Source organism: Adiantum capillus-veneris, chromosome 18 (assembly GCF_014529385.1).
Source record: "Adiantum capillus-veneris isolate H3 chromosome 18, ASM1452938v2, whole genome shotgun sequence".
NCBI lineage: Eukaryota > Viridiplantae > Streptophyta > Polypodiopsida > Polypodiales > Pteridaceae > Adiantum > Adiantum capillus-veneris.
In genome coordinates, this window is record NC_140948.1 from 109,753,858 (window position 1) to 109,767,506 (window position 13,649).

The following is a 13,649-nucleotide window of genomic DNA, read 5'->3' on the forward strand; positions in this document are numbered from 1 at the left end:
GCATGATGTATGGTCAAAAGTCAAGCTTTGCCACATTCTTTTTGGCTTGAGGCCATCATGTGTGTGACTTATGTACTAAACGAATGTCCTACAAAAGCTTTGTATTCTATTACTCCATATGAAGCATGGCATATAGAAAGCCTTCTATTGAGCACATGAGTGTTTTTGGTTGTTTGGCATATGCTTTGGTGCCACAAACACAGTGCAGAAAATTGGATGATAATGCTGTCAAATGTATTTTTGTTTGTTATAGTGCTGAAAGCAAAGGTTACAGGTTGTATCATCCGCAAGCAAAACGTATTCTGGTTTCATGGGATGTAGTATTTGTGGAAGATTCTGTTCAGCCCTTGTTGTCATGTACTAGAGACAGTATTGTAAGCTCACATGACATTTATGACATTTTGTTGCCTCTTTTCAGTGGTGAAAATACGAATGTAAGTTCCAATGAGGCAAATGTACAGCATATGGGGGTTTCTGAAAATGTTACAAATCAGCCTATTATTGATGTAGATGTACATAATGTACTTGATGAGGAAAGGGCTGAAAATGAGCAGGCTAGAGGTATGCCAAAATGGCTAGTGCACACTTTGCGTGATAGTAAATTGGATGCACCTTTGTCTAGTCGTACTCGTTCAGGCTCTCGCCATGCATCTTATGCATCAGATTGTTATGCTTTGGCTGTGTATAGATTACATGATTTTCCTCCTGGAAAAAAGGCCATTAGTATGAAGTGGGTTTACAAGCTGAAACGCAAGCCGGATGGTGAAATCGATCGCCATAAGGCTTGACTTGTTGCAAAGGGTTATGCACAGCAAAAAGGCATAGATTATGAAGAGACTTTTGCTCCCACTTGTCGTATGACTACTATGTGTTTTCTATGTGCATTGGCAGCTCATTTTGGTTGGGATGTACATCAATGAGACATTGTTACTGCTTTCTTAAATGGTGACATATTTGAGGAAGTTTATGTAACGCAACCTCGCGGTTTTGTCATAAAAGGACAAGAGGACAAAGTGTGCAAATGTAAGAAGCCTTTGTATGGGTTGAAGCAATCTCCTCGTGCTTGGTATGAGAAAGCTGAAACTCGTTTGGTCAAACGAGGCCTTCCTAACAGTCCAACAGAAAGCACATTGTATGTAAAGCGTGAGGGTGATGTACTTCTCATTGTGGTTCTTTATGTCGATGGTTTGCTGATCATTGGACCAAATGAGAGACATATTGCTGAATTTAAGGTTGACTTGAATGCTACTTTCAAGATGAAAGATTTGGGGCTGTTGCATCATTACTTGGGTATACAGTTTAAGCAGTGTGATGGTGGTATTGCCTTGTGTCATAAAAGTTACATAGAGACATTGCTATGTAGGTTTGGAGTTGAGGATTTCAAACCTGTTTCCACTCCCATGGAAGCAGGTTTGATGTTGAGTCTACATGATACTGGCGATTCTGCTGATGTCACTCTTTATCAAACTGATGTTGGCTGCCTCATTTATGTATGCAATACGAGGCCGGATATTCAGTTTGGAGTCTCACAATTCAGCAAGTTTATGCATAGCCCAGGGTCTAAGCATTGACAGGCACTCAAGAGGATTTTCCGCTACCTTAGTGGCACTTTACATCTTGGCTTGTTTTATCCCAAGGGGGGATCATTGCCGCCAGACTTACATGCTTTTTCGGACTTAGATTGGGCTAGTTGTTTTAACACGCGAGTGTCCACAAGTGGTTTTTGTTTCATGCTTGGCAGTTCATGTATATCATGGTTGAGCAAGAAGCAACCCACTATGCCCACTTCCAGTTGTGAGGTTGAGTACAGGGCAGTCTTCACAACTACGGTTGAGTGTGTATGGCTCAGACGCCTTATGGCTGATTTGGGTGTTGGACAGGACACTCCAACACTATCTACACTGACAGTCAGAGCGCATTGGCAGTTGCGAGGAACCCGGTTTTTCATGCTCGCACAAAGCACATTGAGGTGCATTACCACTATGTCAATGAGAGGCTCTCAGTAATAGAGATCAGACTGGCTTATGTGCCAACAGAAGACAACCTTGCAGATCTTTTCACAAAGGCATTGTCTCGTGAGAAGCTTGAAGATTTCCGCAAAGCTTTGGGCTTACTCCCCTTTGTGGACTGATCATGTGCTCAAGGCATGTCACTTCCCTTTACTCATGTGCCAGCTCTCCTTCACCGCATCACTCCAGGGGGGATTTGTAATCATATACATGTGGTAGTGATGTGTGTGAACACACTAGGACCACTGTGAAGGAGTACGAGCGGAAGTGCGACACGAGAGAGACTGCGAGAAGAAGAGCACGACGATATGGTGAACTCGCTCTACTGTAATGTGTAGAGCCTAGTCAGTTCTTATTAGGTTTTTACAAAAGAATATGTGTACATACCTGGCGGCCCACCCACTTACCTGGGTGACCACATTGGGCTTTATACCCCAATAACCTCCCACTTGAAGTACAATGTGGTACTTTAAGTGTGAGAGAAGCTACTATACAAGCTAATATACAAGAGATGTAGAGAAGTGATGTACTACCCTACACCTAACTGCTTGCAAAAATGCGCAAAGCTCTCTGAGGGAAGTCCTTTTGTAAGTAGATCAGAAGGATTTTCTGTGGTGTGAACTTTGACAAGCTGAAGTTTCTTATCCTCGAGCATTTCCCTGATGAAATGATACTTCACATCCACATGCGTTGTCTTTGAGTGATAAACTGGATTGCGAGCCAATTGTATAGCACTTTGACTATCACAATATAACACAGGTATCTCTCCTTTGATTCCCAAATCTGTTACTATTTGATTAAGCCAAATTGATTCTTTGCATGCCTCTGATGCTGCAACATATTCAGCCTCTGTAGTAGACTGAGTAACACAATCTTGTAATCTAGAACGCCATGATACTGCTCCACCAGCCAATGTAAAGACATACCCTGACGTAGACCTTCGGTTGTCTAAGTCACTTGCATAATCTGAGTCTGTAAAACCCTTTACACTTAGCTCCTGACTCCCATAGCATATACGCATACTCTTTGTAGCTTTCAGGTATCTCAATATTCCTTTCACTGCCTCCCAATGTTTCTTTCCTGGGTTTGACATGTATTGACTTACTACTCCCACTGCAAATGCAATGTTTGGGCGAGTAGCAATCATTGCATACATCAAACTACCCACTGCAGACGCATATGGAATCTTATCCATTTCAGCCTGTTCTTCCTCAGACAAAGGACAATCTTGTTTGCTAAGTTTCACATATGGTGGCAATGGAACACTCAATGCCTTTCCCTTCTCCATATTGAAACGTTGCAAAACCTTGTCAATATACTCTGTTTGAGACAACCAAATCAACTTCTTTGATCTGTCTCTTTCAATGTGCATACCAAGTATATGACTTGCCTCACCCATGTATTTCATGTCAAACGATTTTGCCATCTTTGACTTCAAAGCTGAAATTTCTTCCAAGTGCTTGCCAGCAATCAACATGTCATCCACATACAAAATAAGGATCATCCAACTACCATCCTTGGCCTTTTCTGTATATAGACAGTGATCGAACTCACTACATTTGTAGCCTTGAGAAAGCATAAACTTGTGGAATTTATGGTACCATGCCCTCGGTGATTGTTTTAAGCCATAAAGACTCTTTAACAACTGGCATACCCAATCTTCCTTGCCTTTCTCAACAAACCCTTCTGGATGCTGCATGTAAATTTCCACATCTAAATCACCATGCAAGAACGCTGTCTTGACATCCATTTGGTGCAACACCAAATCTAATATGGCAACCAATGTAAGAAATCATCTGAATGTAGTCATCTTGACCACCAGAGAGAAGACTTCATCAAATTCAATGCCTTGTTCTTGCTTAAAGCCCTTGGCATCAAGCCTTGCTTTGTACTTTGGCTGACTATCATGAGCGGTGATCTTATACCTGTAAACCCATTTGCAAGGTAGAGCCTTTTTGCCCTGTGGTAATTTTACTAGCTTCCATGTCTTGTTTTTATGCAGAGCTTTCATCTCTGACTGCATGGCCAATTGCCAATTCCCGGAGTCCTTCATTTTCACTGCTTCCTTGTAACATGAAGGCTCATTGCAATCAGTCAACATGACATAGTTCATAGATGGAACAAACCTATCAGGAGGTCGCGTGACAGGTCCAGATCTATGCACAATAGGTGGCTCAGGCTCAGCCACAACCTGTGGCTCCACTCTATCCTGTAGGGAGTGGGTAATGTCATCAAGGAAGAGAAATTCTTGATCGTCCAATATAAGTGGATGCGTCATCATGCAGGGTGTGCAAGAGCAGCTCTGGATCTCATCTTTGACATAATCCCCTTCTGGGTATCGGTCAACTTCTTTCAAAGGAGGCTCCCCTTGAATACATAGGAGGGCCAACGAAGCCTCTTCTAGGCTAGACATCTTCTCCTCTTTGGGCTCCACCTCCTTTACAAGCATCCTCAAAGATGTCTTGTTACGGTCACTTGCTTTACCTTTTTGCTTGTTGTTTTCAATTGCCTCCATCACCATCACAGCGACCGCCATGTCCCACCCCATAAATTCCGTGCCAATTCTTCCCATGCCCTAGTCTATGAGGTTGTCCTCCTCTTCCTCTCGATATTGTTCCTTGGTGAGCCCATTGATCACCCTACCCAATCTGAAGCAGAAACAACTATCTTCTTTTAAGGTGTGCTCAAGGAGATCAATTGGCACCCACAAACCTTCTTTATCTTCAAAACTGATGGAGTACTTTGCTATATGTGTCTAAGCCATGTAGGATGTAAGCGCTTCAAATGCATTGGCATGCAGTTTGATGCTAGCAGCATCAACATCCATTCTCACTAGTGGAGTTCAAGGGACAACGGAACATGCTTGGGGATGGATAGAGCAAGGAGGCATTGGAGAAGGTGTGAGAAGATAAAAAAGAAGTAAGTGACTTTAAAATGGGTCTTGCAAGTTACTTTAAAGGAGACAATTAAAAATAGGACACTTTTATAAAACTTAAAAATTCAACGATGATTAGAATTTAAACATTCTCTTCCACAGAATGTTGAAGCTATAATGCATAATATTGTCGTCCAAATACCATAGTTTGAAACACCGTAACTTCACCACCCACCACGACTCTAAAGTCACTTAATGCCTTTAAAACAAAAAATTAGACATTCTCAGATCACGAAATTAAACAAAAGTGTATGGTATTAATATGAAAGCATTACATTTCAACTGTAGTTTTTCTTGTTTGATATGGATACATCTAGGGAAGGGGATTCTCTTTAAAAGAAATACCCTCTCCTTTCTCTTATGTAGAGGGTTGCTACTGGTTACAAAACGTGTAGTCCAAATCTTGAGCTCAAATCTAAGTGCCAAGTACTCCCTTAGATTTTCCATATTCCTATCAACATTGAAGACCATGTCCCACACTTCCTGTTGCTTGCACACATGCACTTCAACTTGCTCCATATTAGTGATTTTCGAATCAAGTGCTTCCCATTCACCTCAAGTCTTCTTCCACCACTAGTAAGGGAATATAATGGATATTTGTTGCTTTGCAATGTGGTATTGGATGATCATTTTTTTTGTTACAACCATGCATTTAATGGTATCCCCATTGTGCTTAATAATCTTTGAGTCCCAAGCGAATGGAAGGAAGGCATTCATTGTTGTTCCACCCTCAGCAATCCAAATCGTAGGTGTGTGATGAGCATCGCCTGGCTAAAAGCATGCTTTGGTGGTACAAAAAGGATTGTCCTTGATAGCACCTTTGACAAATCTTTGAGTTACAATTTCTACATGTCACATGAAAAACTACCTATCATACTATATAGCAATGGATAGATCTTCAAAAGAAGAATCTAAAAACACAAGGTCTGAAAAGTTTTGACCTAAACTACAAAAAATTTACCAGTCCCCACTTTTTCATTGGTAGAAGTAAAATAGGTCCTTTTTTTGTACCACCAAACCACGCTTTCACCCGTATACCTTGAACAAAAAAATAGAATACTATTTGGAGTTGGCCAATTGTTGTCCATCATAGTTGGTGGAATAAGTGTTTTTCAAGGTCATGTAGCTGTTCATTGTCATTGGGACTACATACTCTACATCAAAGAAGAATATGGAATGTTTTTTAAGCTCCAACGTAGTGCATATAGAATATAGCAAGAATGATTCAAAATTAAAGTAGTGATCCACAAAAAAATTGGAGAGTGCCTCTAGAGGATCCCATTCCATAAATGTAGATGGAAAAATACCTACTGCAACCAAACACCATGCCCACAGAGTTTCCTCATAAGAGACTTCATGAGAAAGCATAGCATTTTCTACAAACAACACTAGAAATATTGACAATTAGCAGGATAGTGCTTGCGATCAGCGTTGTTGATTCATAGATGAGAAGCTTTGTAGACGTGTTGTATCTTCACTTGCTTTCCCTTGCTTGCTTCCATTGGCCTTCTGCTTCATCTTCAATATACAACCCTTCCAATGATGGGACTTTAGTCAGAGTGCTTGGTCGCGTTGTCACCCAGATGCCTATCACAAAGGTTGTGGTTTCCCAATGGTCATTGTCCTCTTGCTTGTTGCTGCAGCAGAATGAGGTCTACGATTCATGCTATCCAAGCTTCTTGCATTGTGCAAGCTGAATCTCTCTTACCCCTAAATCTTTGCAAGTTGAAGTTTCCTAAAGCCTAAAGCCTTTTAAGCTAAATCTCTCTAATTCTAAATCTTTGCAAACTAAAGGTCTCTAAACCGTAAGCTTGGGTACCTGAAGCTACTAAGCTCTACAAGATGTATGTGCGCCCCCAAGATGAGAGTGGAGAATGGGTGCAAGCATGAGAGGAATACCTTCAAGAAGGGTAAAATAAATGGTATTACAAGCTCTACATAGAAAAAAAGGAGCCAAAACTCGGAACTAGGTTTGAGAGAGAAGGGGAAGGTAGATTGGAGAGAGAGGAGGCAAAAAATGTACTCTTTCAATTGGAGAGAGAGAGAGAGTGAAAACTGACATTTTTGGTTCTAGAGAGAATAGGGGTCAGATTTGGTATGTAGAGATAGAATGAGTGAGTTGAGGGACGAAAATGTAGACTTGAATGTCAAATTAATGATAGGGGGCGTTTTTGCGGCAAGCCCACTTTTTGAGGGTGGCCCATTTACTCCACCCAGTAGTATTTAGACTAAAAATAGGCCCAATTTTTTTATTTTTGAAGATTTTGCAATTCTCATGTCCATTTACAAAAAAGAAAAGCCTACACTCCAAGTTTGACCTGGAAATGAGGGGCTGACAAACCCAACATTTTTGTCCACATGGATTCCTCCTATTGCTCCACTACTTAAACATTGTCATTAGGCTTGGGGAAGATTAAAGAGCCCAAGAAGACCCCAAAAAAGTCCTAATGCTTTCTTTGCTCCAATGAAAACTACACAACCTTTCTTTTTTTAGGCACTTGATTCTTTGACCCACCAAAGTACATAGTACGCAGTGTATTCCAATTTTCACTGGCTTCATCAACCATGAAACACCTAAAAGTGGGCATCTCATAGCCTTCTTTTGTAAAAACTCTATTTAGTATGTTCCAAAATTCTATTTGTGCATGCTTATTCTCAACAATGAGCTCACATGTGGAAAGCATGAGAAGCTCACAGACATATGGGTCATACACATGAGCTAACATGGTTGGCCATCCAGGGACGTGTTGTACATGATCAAAATGAACCCACATTTGCTGCAAGTTTTCCCCAGGCCACATTATATTGACAAGATCAACACCAATGCCAAGGCCCTAAGTGGACATTTTGAAGATGTGTGGTTGGATTTTTCTTTCTAATTGTCTTGTGTATAAAACAATATGAATAAATACATAATGACTTCTTGCCTTCAGGTCAAATACAACCTCTAGACCTTTAGCAGTGATCCCTTTTGTTCTCTCCACATCTTGCAAGGCATGCTCAATTCATCGCTTGCTGGACAATGGAGTAACTGTATCAAGAAAATATGAAAACTCTTTATCACCAATGACACTAGCAAGACCTATATCACTAGAGACAAGTTTATCCATAATATATAATATCCTCAATAGATTTTCATTCCAGTTGTTTTGATGTGGTAAGAAGATCCATTGATGCATGGGTATGTCAAATCTCTTGAACATGCTTAGAGACAAATCCACTTTTGTCCTTCTGCAATTGGGTGCTTGAAGAACACATCGTGTCACTTCAAATTTGTCTTGAGGAATGCAATAATATATGACAACATGCCATATTTGGATACACTCTGGTATTTGCTTGCAGCAGTGAACACATATGAGTGAGATTGCCTTTTTGGTTATCAAACCCTGCATAACCAATCTTGATAGCCTTCCATGCCATTGAGATTCATTAAACATGGATGTCCTAAGATAGTAAGGTCAATCAAGATTGGCACAAGAGAGATGACCATGACATCTACTAAACCTCACTATTCCAAAAAAAGTTGTCACTATTGCTTGTCACATAATCTATCCATGGATGAATAACATATTTTTTCTCCATTCCAGTCATGGAAGATCTATGTGTTGAGGGTGATAACTCATATGCAAAATACCCATCATAGTACTTAGGAAGTTCCTAGACAAAAAAAATTCATCCACCTAAGAAAGAACATCTTGCAGGTTTCTTTGTAGGGGTGGCTCCCTAATCAAGTCTAGACACTATTTGATGACTTTCTAGTTTAAGCTATATTCCTTATGTCAAGATCTACTAGTGTTGATTGTGAGCTGAATTTTTCAGATTGCTCTTTGGATTCACCCAAAAGAACCTTATAGAACTTATTGACAACATGGTGGAAAACATGTACATATTCTCCTTCTACATTATGCAATGGTTCAATCTTTCTTTGGACACTAGTGTAAGTGGAAGAATGGAAAACTCCTTGTCAGTCAACTCAAAGTGTTCTCAAGTTGTCTGTACTTTTATTAACTATCGAGAGTTATTAAAGAACAGAACAATCTATTGACCATGGTGAGGCCCAAAATGGTTACATGATGACTAAAACGTACTCTGATTTTTGTTGGTAATTTGTACAAGAATGGTTGTTGCATCTTTTTAGGAAAGCCAGAAGGAAAGCATGCTTTCAAATGGGATGTGAGATCTATGCTAATGTAAAGTTTGTTCATATACAAGCCTTGAGCTCAGTACGACATAAAGTCTTTTTACACACAACCCTTTATAAAAGTTCTACAAGTCTTTTTACACACAAGCCTTGAGTTTAGTACAACATAAAGTCTTTTTACACACAAGCCTTTGTAATAATGCTCTAGTTGACGTAGAGTTTATTAAGAAGGAGAAAATCCAATTTGAAAACTAAAAACAATAGAGTCAAAATGTAAAAAATGCCAGTTATATAAAAACGTTTACTCTTTGAATAACCCTACAAATTTCTTTTTGTATACTTGGGAAATTGTTTTTTCTTGAACATTGGGCATTTGTGAACCGCCCAACCCTTTTCACCAACCTAAATTAGGGCTTATGTTAGGGATAGTTCAGGGATGTTGGTTTTCTAATCTTTCCATCTGTCCACAGAGAGTGTTTTAGTGCGCTCCTCATACACTATTGTAATGCTTCAGTGATGGTTCTACTCTTTCAATGCTAAGGTATAGAGTTTAGAGCCACTCAATCTGCACTAACAAGAGTGTTGTAGAGCTCCATTGATTCTGAAGACCTGCTCAATCGTAGTTGAACAACATGAACAAACAATGCCTTCAAATTGCTTCTCAATTGGCTTAGCCATGCGACTAGGACAAACCAAGCCTCCGTCTAGGTACACAATTTCTTGCTCCCAACACCCCGCGTTGATGCGGGCTATTATAAAGAGAAATTTTTGTGATTCAATGTCTCTGCTTAGCTTGCTAGATTAGCTAACCAAGCCCCCATCACACTAATTCTAGCCTCATCTAGAGAGCCACGTTAGCACTACTCTTTCAAGTATGCACTACAGGGGTTAGTGCCACTCAATCTGTGCAAATGAGAGTGTTTAAGTCTTCAAACAACAATTTAATCATCTTAGACATGCAACGAGCACAAGCCTGACGCGGGCAATTATAGATGTACATTTTTTGCTCCATTTCTTGCTCGCAGCATCCCGTGTTCCATTTCTTTCTTGCTCCATTTCTTGCTTGCAGCAAGAAATTAATTTTTGATTAGATATAAATTTTTGTGATTTAATTACTATGCTTAGCTTCATGATTAGCTTGCATGATTTTCTACGTCGATGCGGTCTCTTTCAAAGAGATTTTTTCCTTTTTCCTTTGAGATTTGCTAACTAGGTCCGCTTATATTTAATATATATTGGCCTGCTGATTTACTGCTTAGCTTGCATCTATTGGCCCCATATAGAGAGCCTCATCGATTGGCCCCATATAGAGAGCCTCATTGATTCAGTAGAACAACAAAAGAGGTCTTTAAACAACGATTTAATCATCTTAGACATGCAACGAGCACAAGCCTGACGCGGAAAATTATAGATATACATTTTTTGCTCCATTTCTTGCTTGCAGCATCTCATGTTCCATTTCTTTCTTGCTCCATTTCTTGTTTGCATGATTTAATTACTCTACTTAGCTTGCATGATATAAATTTTTGTGATTTAATTACTCTACCCAACTTGCATGATTTGTTGACCAGGCCCCATGTAGAGAGCTACATTGATGGGGTCTCTTTCAAAGAAATTTTTTCCTTTTGCCTTTAAGATTTGTTAACTAGGTCCGCTTAAATTTAATATGTATTGGCCTACTGATTTACTATTTAGCTTGCATCTATTGGCCCCATATAGAGAGCCTCTTTCAAAGCATGCATCACCTTATGATTTTTTTTGCCTTTAAGATTGCGGTATAATTGAACAAGGGCTTGCAACACATCTATTCTATGGTAATATGACTGAATAAGGCTTTTAAAATTGCAAATTACTCGTAGGCTCTCTAGGAGATGCTTGCTGCAAAGAAATTCTATAGAAAGCAATGTGGTTTTTAATGCTCTCTACTGAAGCTAAAAATGTACGTGAGTAGTAATCATGGGTAAGCCACAACTCATGTTAGTTTGGTACAACAACATTAGGGTAGACGGGGGTTGCTTTATGCACATTTTTTTTTGTTTGTAATGAAATACCATGTGTTGACCCGAGAATATTTGGTAAGCTTAAAGAGCCAAGGAAATCATTAAGTGAAGCACACCGTGTCGATGCAGGTAGCTTTGATGAGCTTCAGGATTCAAAATTTGTAGAAAACTCACTCCAAAATAGATAATTCTATTGAAGCAAATTGTAGTGCACTCAGTAACCATAGAATTTGCAGTGCTCAAAAATTGTGAGTGAAGCACAACGCATCGACACAAATAGCTTTGTTAAGCTTCAAGATTTGTCAAATATTTTACTCTATAATAGAAAATTATTTTGATCATAGAAATATTCCTTTATAAGCTGTGTGTTAGCTTTCTTGACTTGATTGTAAGGTCATGTTCCTAGTAGCTCAAACCTGCCCATGTCGACGCTGACAGTTTCATGACTTGATGCTTTGATCTTGTGTTTCTATCATTTGAAGTTGCTTGTGAATAAAAAATAGTGCTAGAATAAATATATTTTAGGGAAATTTAAGTATTAGGCTTTAAAAATTATATCCAAAGCTATTTGCATTGTTCCCTGCAATGTTCCCTTGTCTACGCGGCTTGTGTTGACCATTAAATACAATTTTCTTTTTTTTTTTGGTGAATAAGATATTCTGTCTATAATTTCCCGAGTCAAAACAAACATTTTCAAGTAGTTAATTTTGAACAATTGTGGAGCTAAATTTTTTCAATTCTATTAGATGTATGTATAAATCTAAGAATTTAAAAGTTTTATTTTATTAGAGCATGATAAATTGGCAGTAGAGGTAAAGAAAAGATAGACAACCATGTTAGAGGGGTGTCTAGTGATATTGTGAACTCTATCCTTGCATCAAATATTGCCAGCAACAAAGCAGTAAGTTCCCATAAAGAAGATGAAATGGAGAGCCCAAAAGATGTGACACTTGAGTCCTTGCATGACGCAGACCTAGATCCAATTAAAGCAATAGTTCCAAGGAGGTGGTTTCATATGTTGCAAGGCCTGAGGTCAAGCAAACAATTGATGTCGTTGCGTAAAATAGATTTTATATGCATAAATGAAAAGATATTCTTCAAAATACTAGAGTGCGTAGCTATTTCTCTTGTCCTTTGATACCTCTTTGTAGGCTCATTCCATATGCTAGTGAGAGAGGTCTTTGGGATGATGTTATTGGCTTGAAATTTGAATTTTCTCCACAAAAATACATGCAATAGAAAGAAGAATTTATTGTCTCTATATGGACACGTTAGAATGACGAGACTAATGTCATAGATATGCTTTGATTTGATTAGCTTGATTGTTCTTATTCTTGATGTCTATTTGCATGAGTCTTGTTTTTAATATATTTAGATGATATAAAAAAAGAGTGGGATGATCATTGGAAAGAAATCAATGAGGATTTTGAAAGGAATTAGCAGAGAGACCAGATTTGAAATCAATGTCAAATATAAGATGCTATATGTATGGGAAGGCAACCACCATATTGCTGCTTGGATTGTTGCCATTAGAGAGCACTTCTCAATAATCAAGGAGAAGCATTGCAGGGTTCTATGCACAATTATTGATCCTTCAAAGGTTTCAGAGATTGCACTCCTTTCAGGATTGCAATGGATGAATTTGTAAATTTGACATGGTGACATGATTGGATCATGAGATGAGTCTATAGATAATTGTTTTCTCAATTTCTTTGTAGCATGAATACTCATGCACTTGTTACTACCACACATTTTTGGGATTGGTGAATTGTTCTAATATCTGTAAAGCTGAACACAAAAGATACTTAGAGGGTTTTCCAGATAAATACAAAAAAATCATCGCTATGATTAGAAAGAAGTCAGCTAAAGGAACTAAGCCATGGTGGCCATTGACTAGACAGTGTCGTGATGTGACACGTACATAGTGGGAATGCATGCTACAAGATCTATCTTGCAACTTTTTAGATACATTATAATATTTCCTACAATATACATATGCATATCTAAGTATAATAATAAGCTTTCTATCTGATCGTATTATTTATCTCAAGGGTAACATATTCTTACTTTACGGGAAAAGCGTCAATAGCTCCGCCTCTTTAACTTAGGGCAAAAAGCATTGATTCTTTCTTTCTACTATCTCATTATTATCTCACACCCTAGCTAGATCCTATATCTAGGGTAACTTCCAATTTATATATATTCTATGTATTTTTTATATTTTTCTTATATTTCCTATATTTCTTTTAAATAACTGCTAAGAATGAGTCAAATACTAGTGGGACACTAAGTGGCACAATTTTCAAAGATACACCTATTTTAATGCATTATTGCAAGCATGATTACAAAACATTGTCAAGTAGCAATGTCATGCTTTCATGCTGCATGTGGTGTCCATTGGAATCAAATGAAAGTCTAGGCTAAGGGGACCACAAGAAGACTTTTGCTGCCAAAACTGTACCCTATTTTGATGATTTTTGAATACAAGGTTCCAATCCAAATTGGAAAAAGTATATAAAATGGGAGTCGTATCTTATGAGATTAATTTTGTGTCCATATTTTTA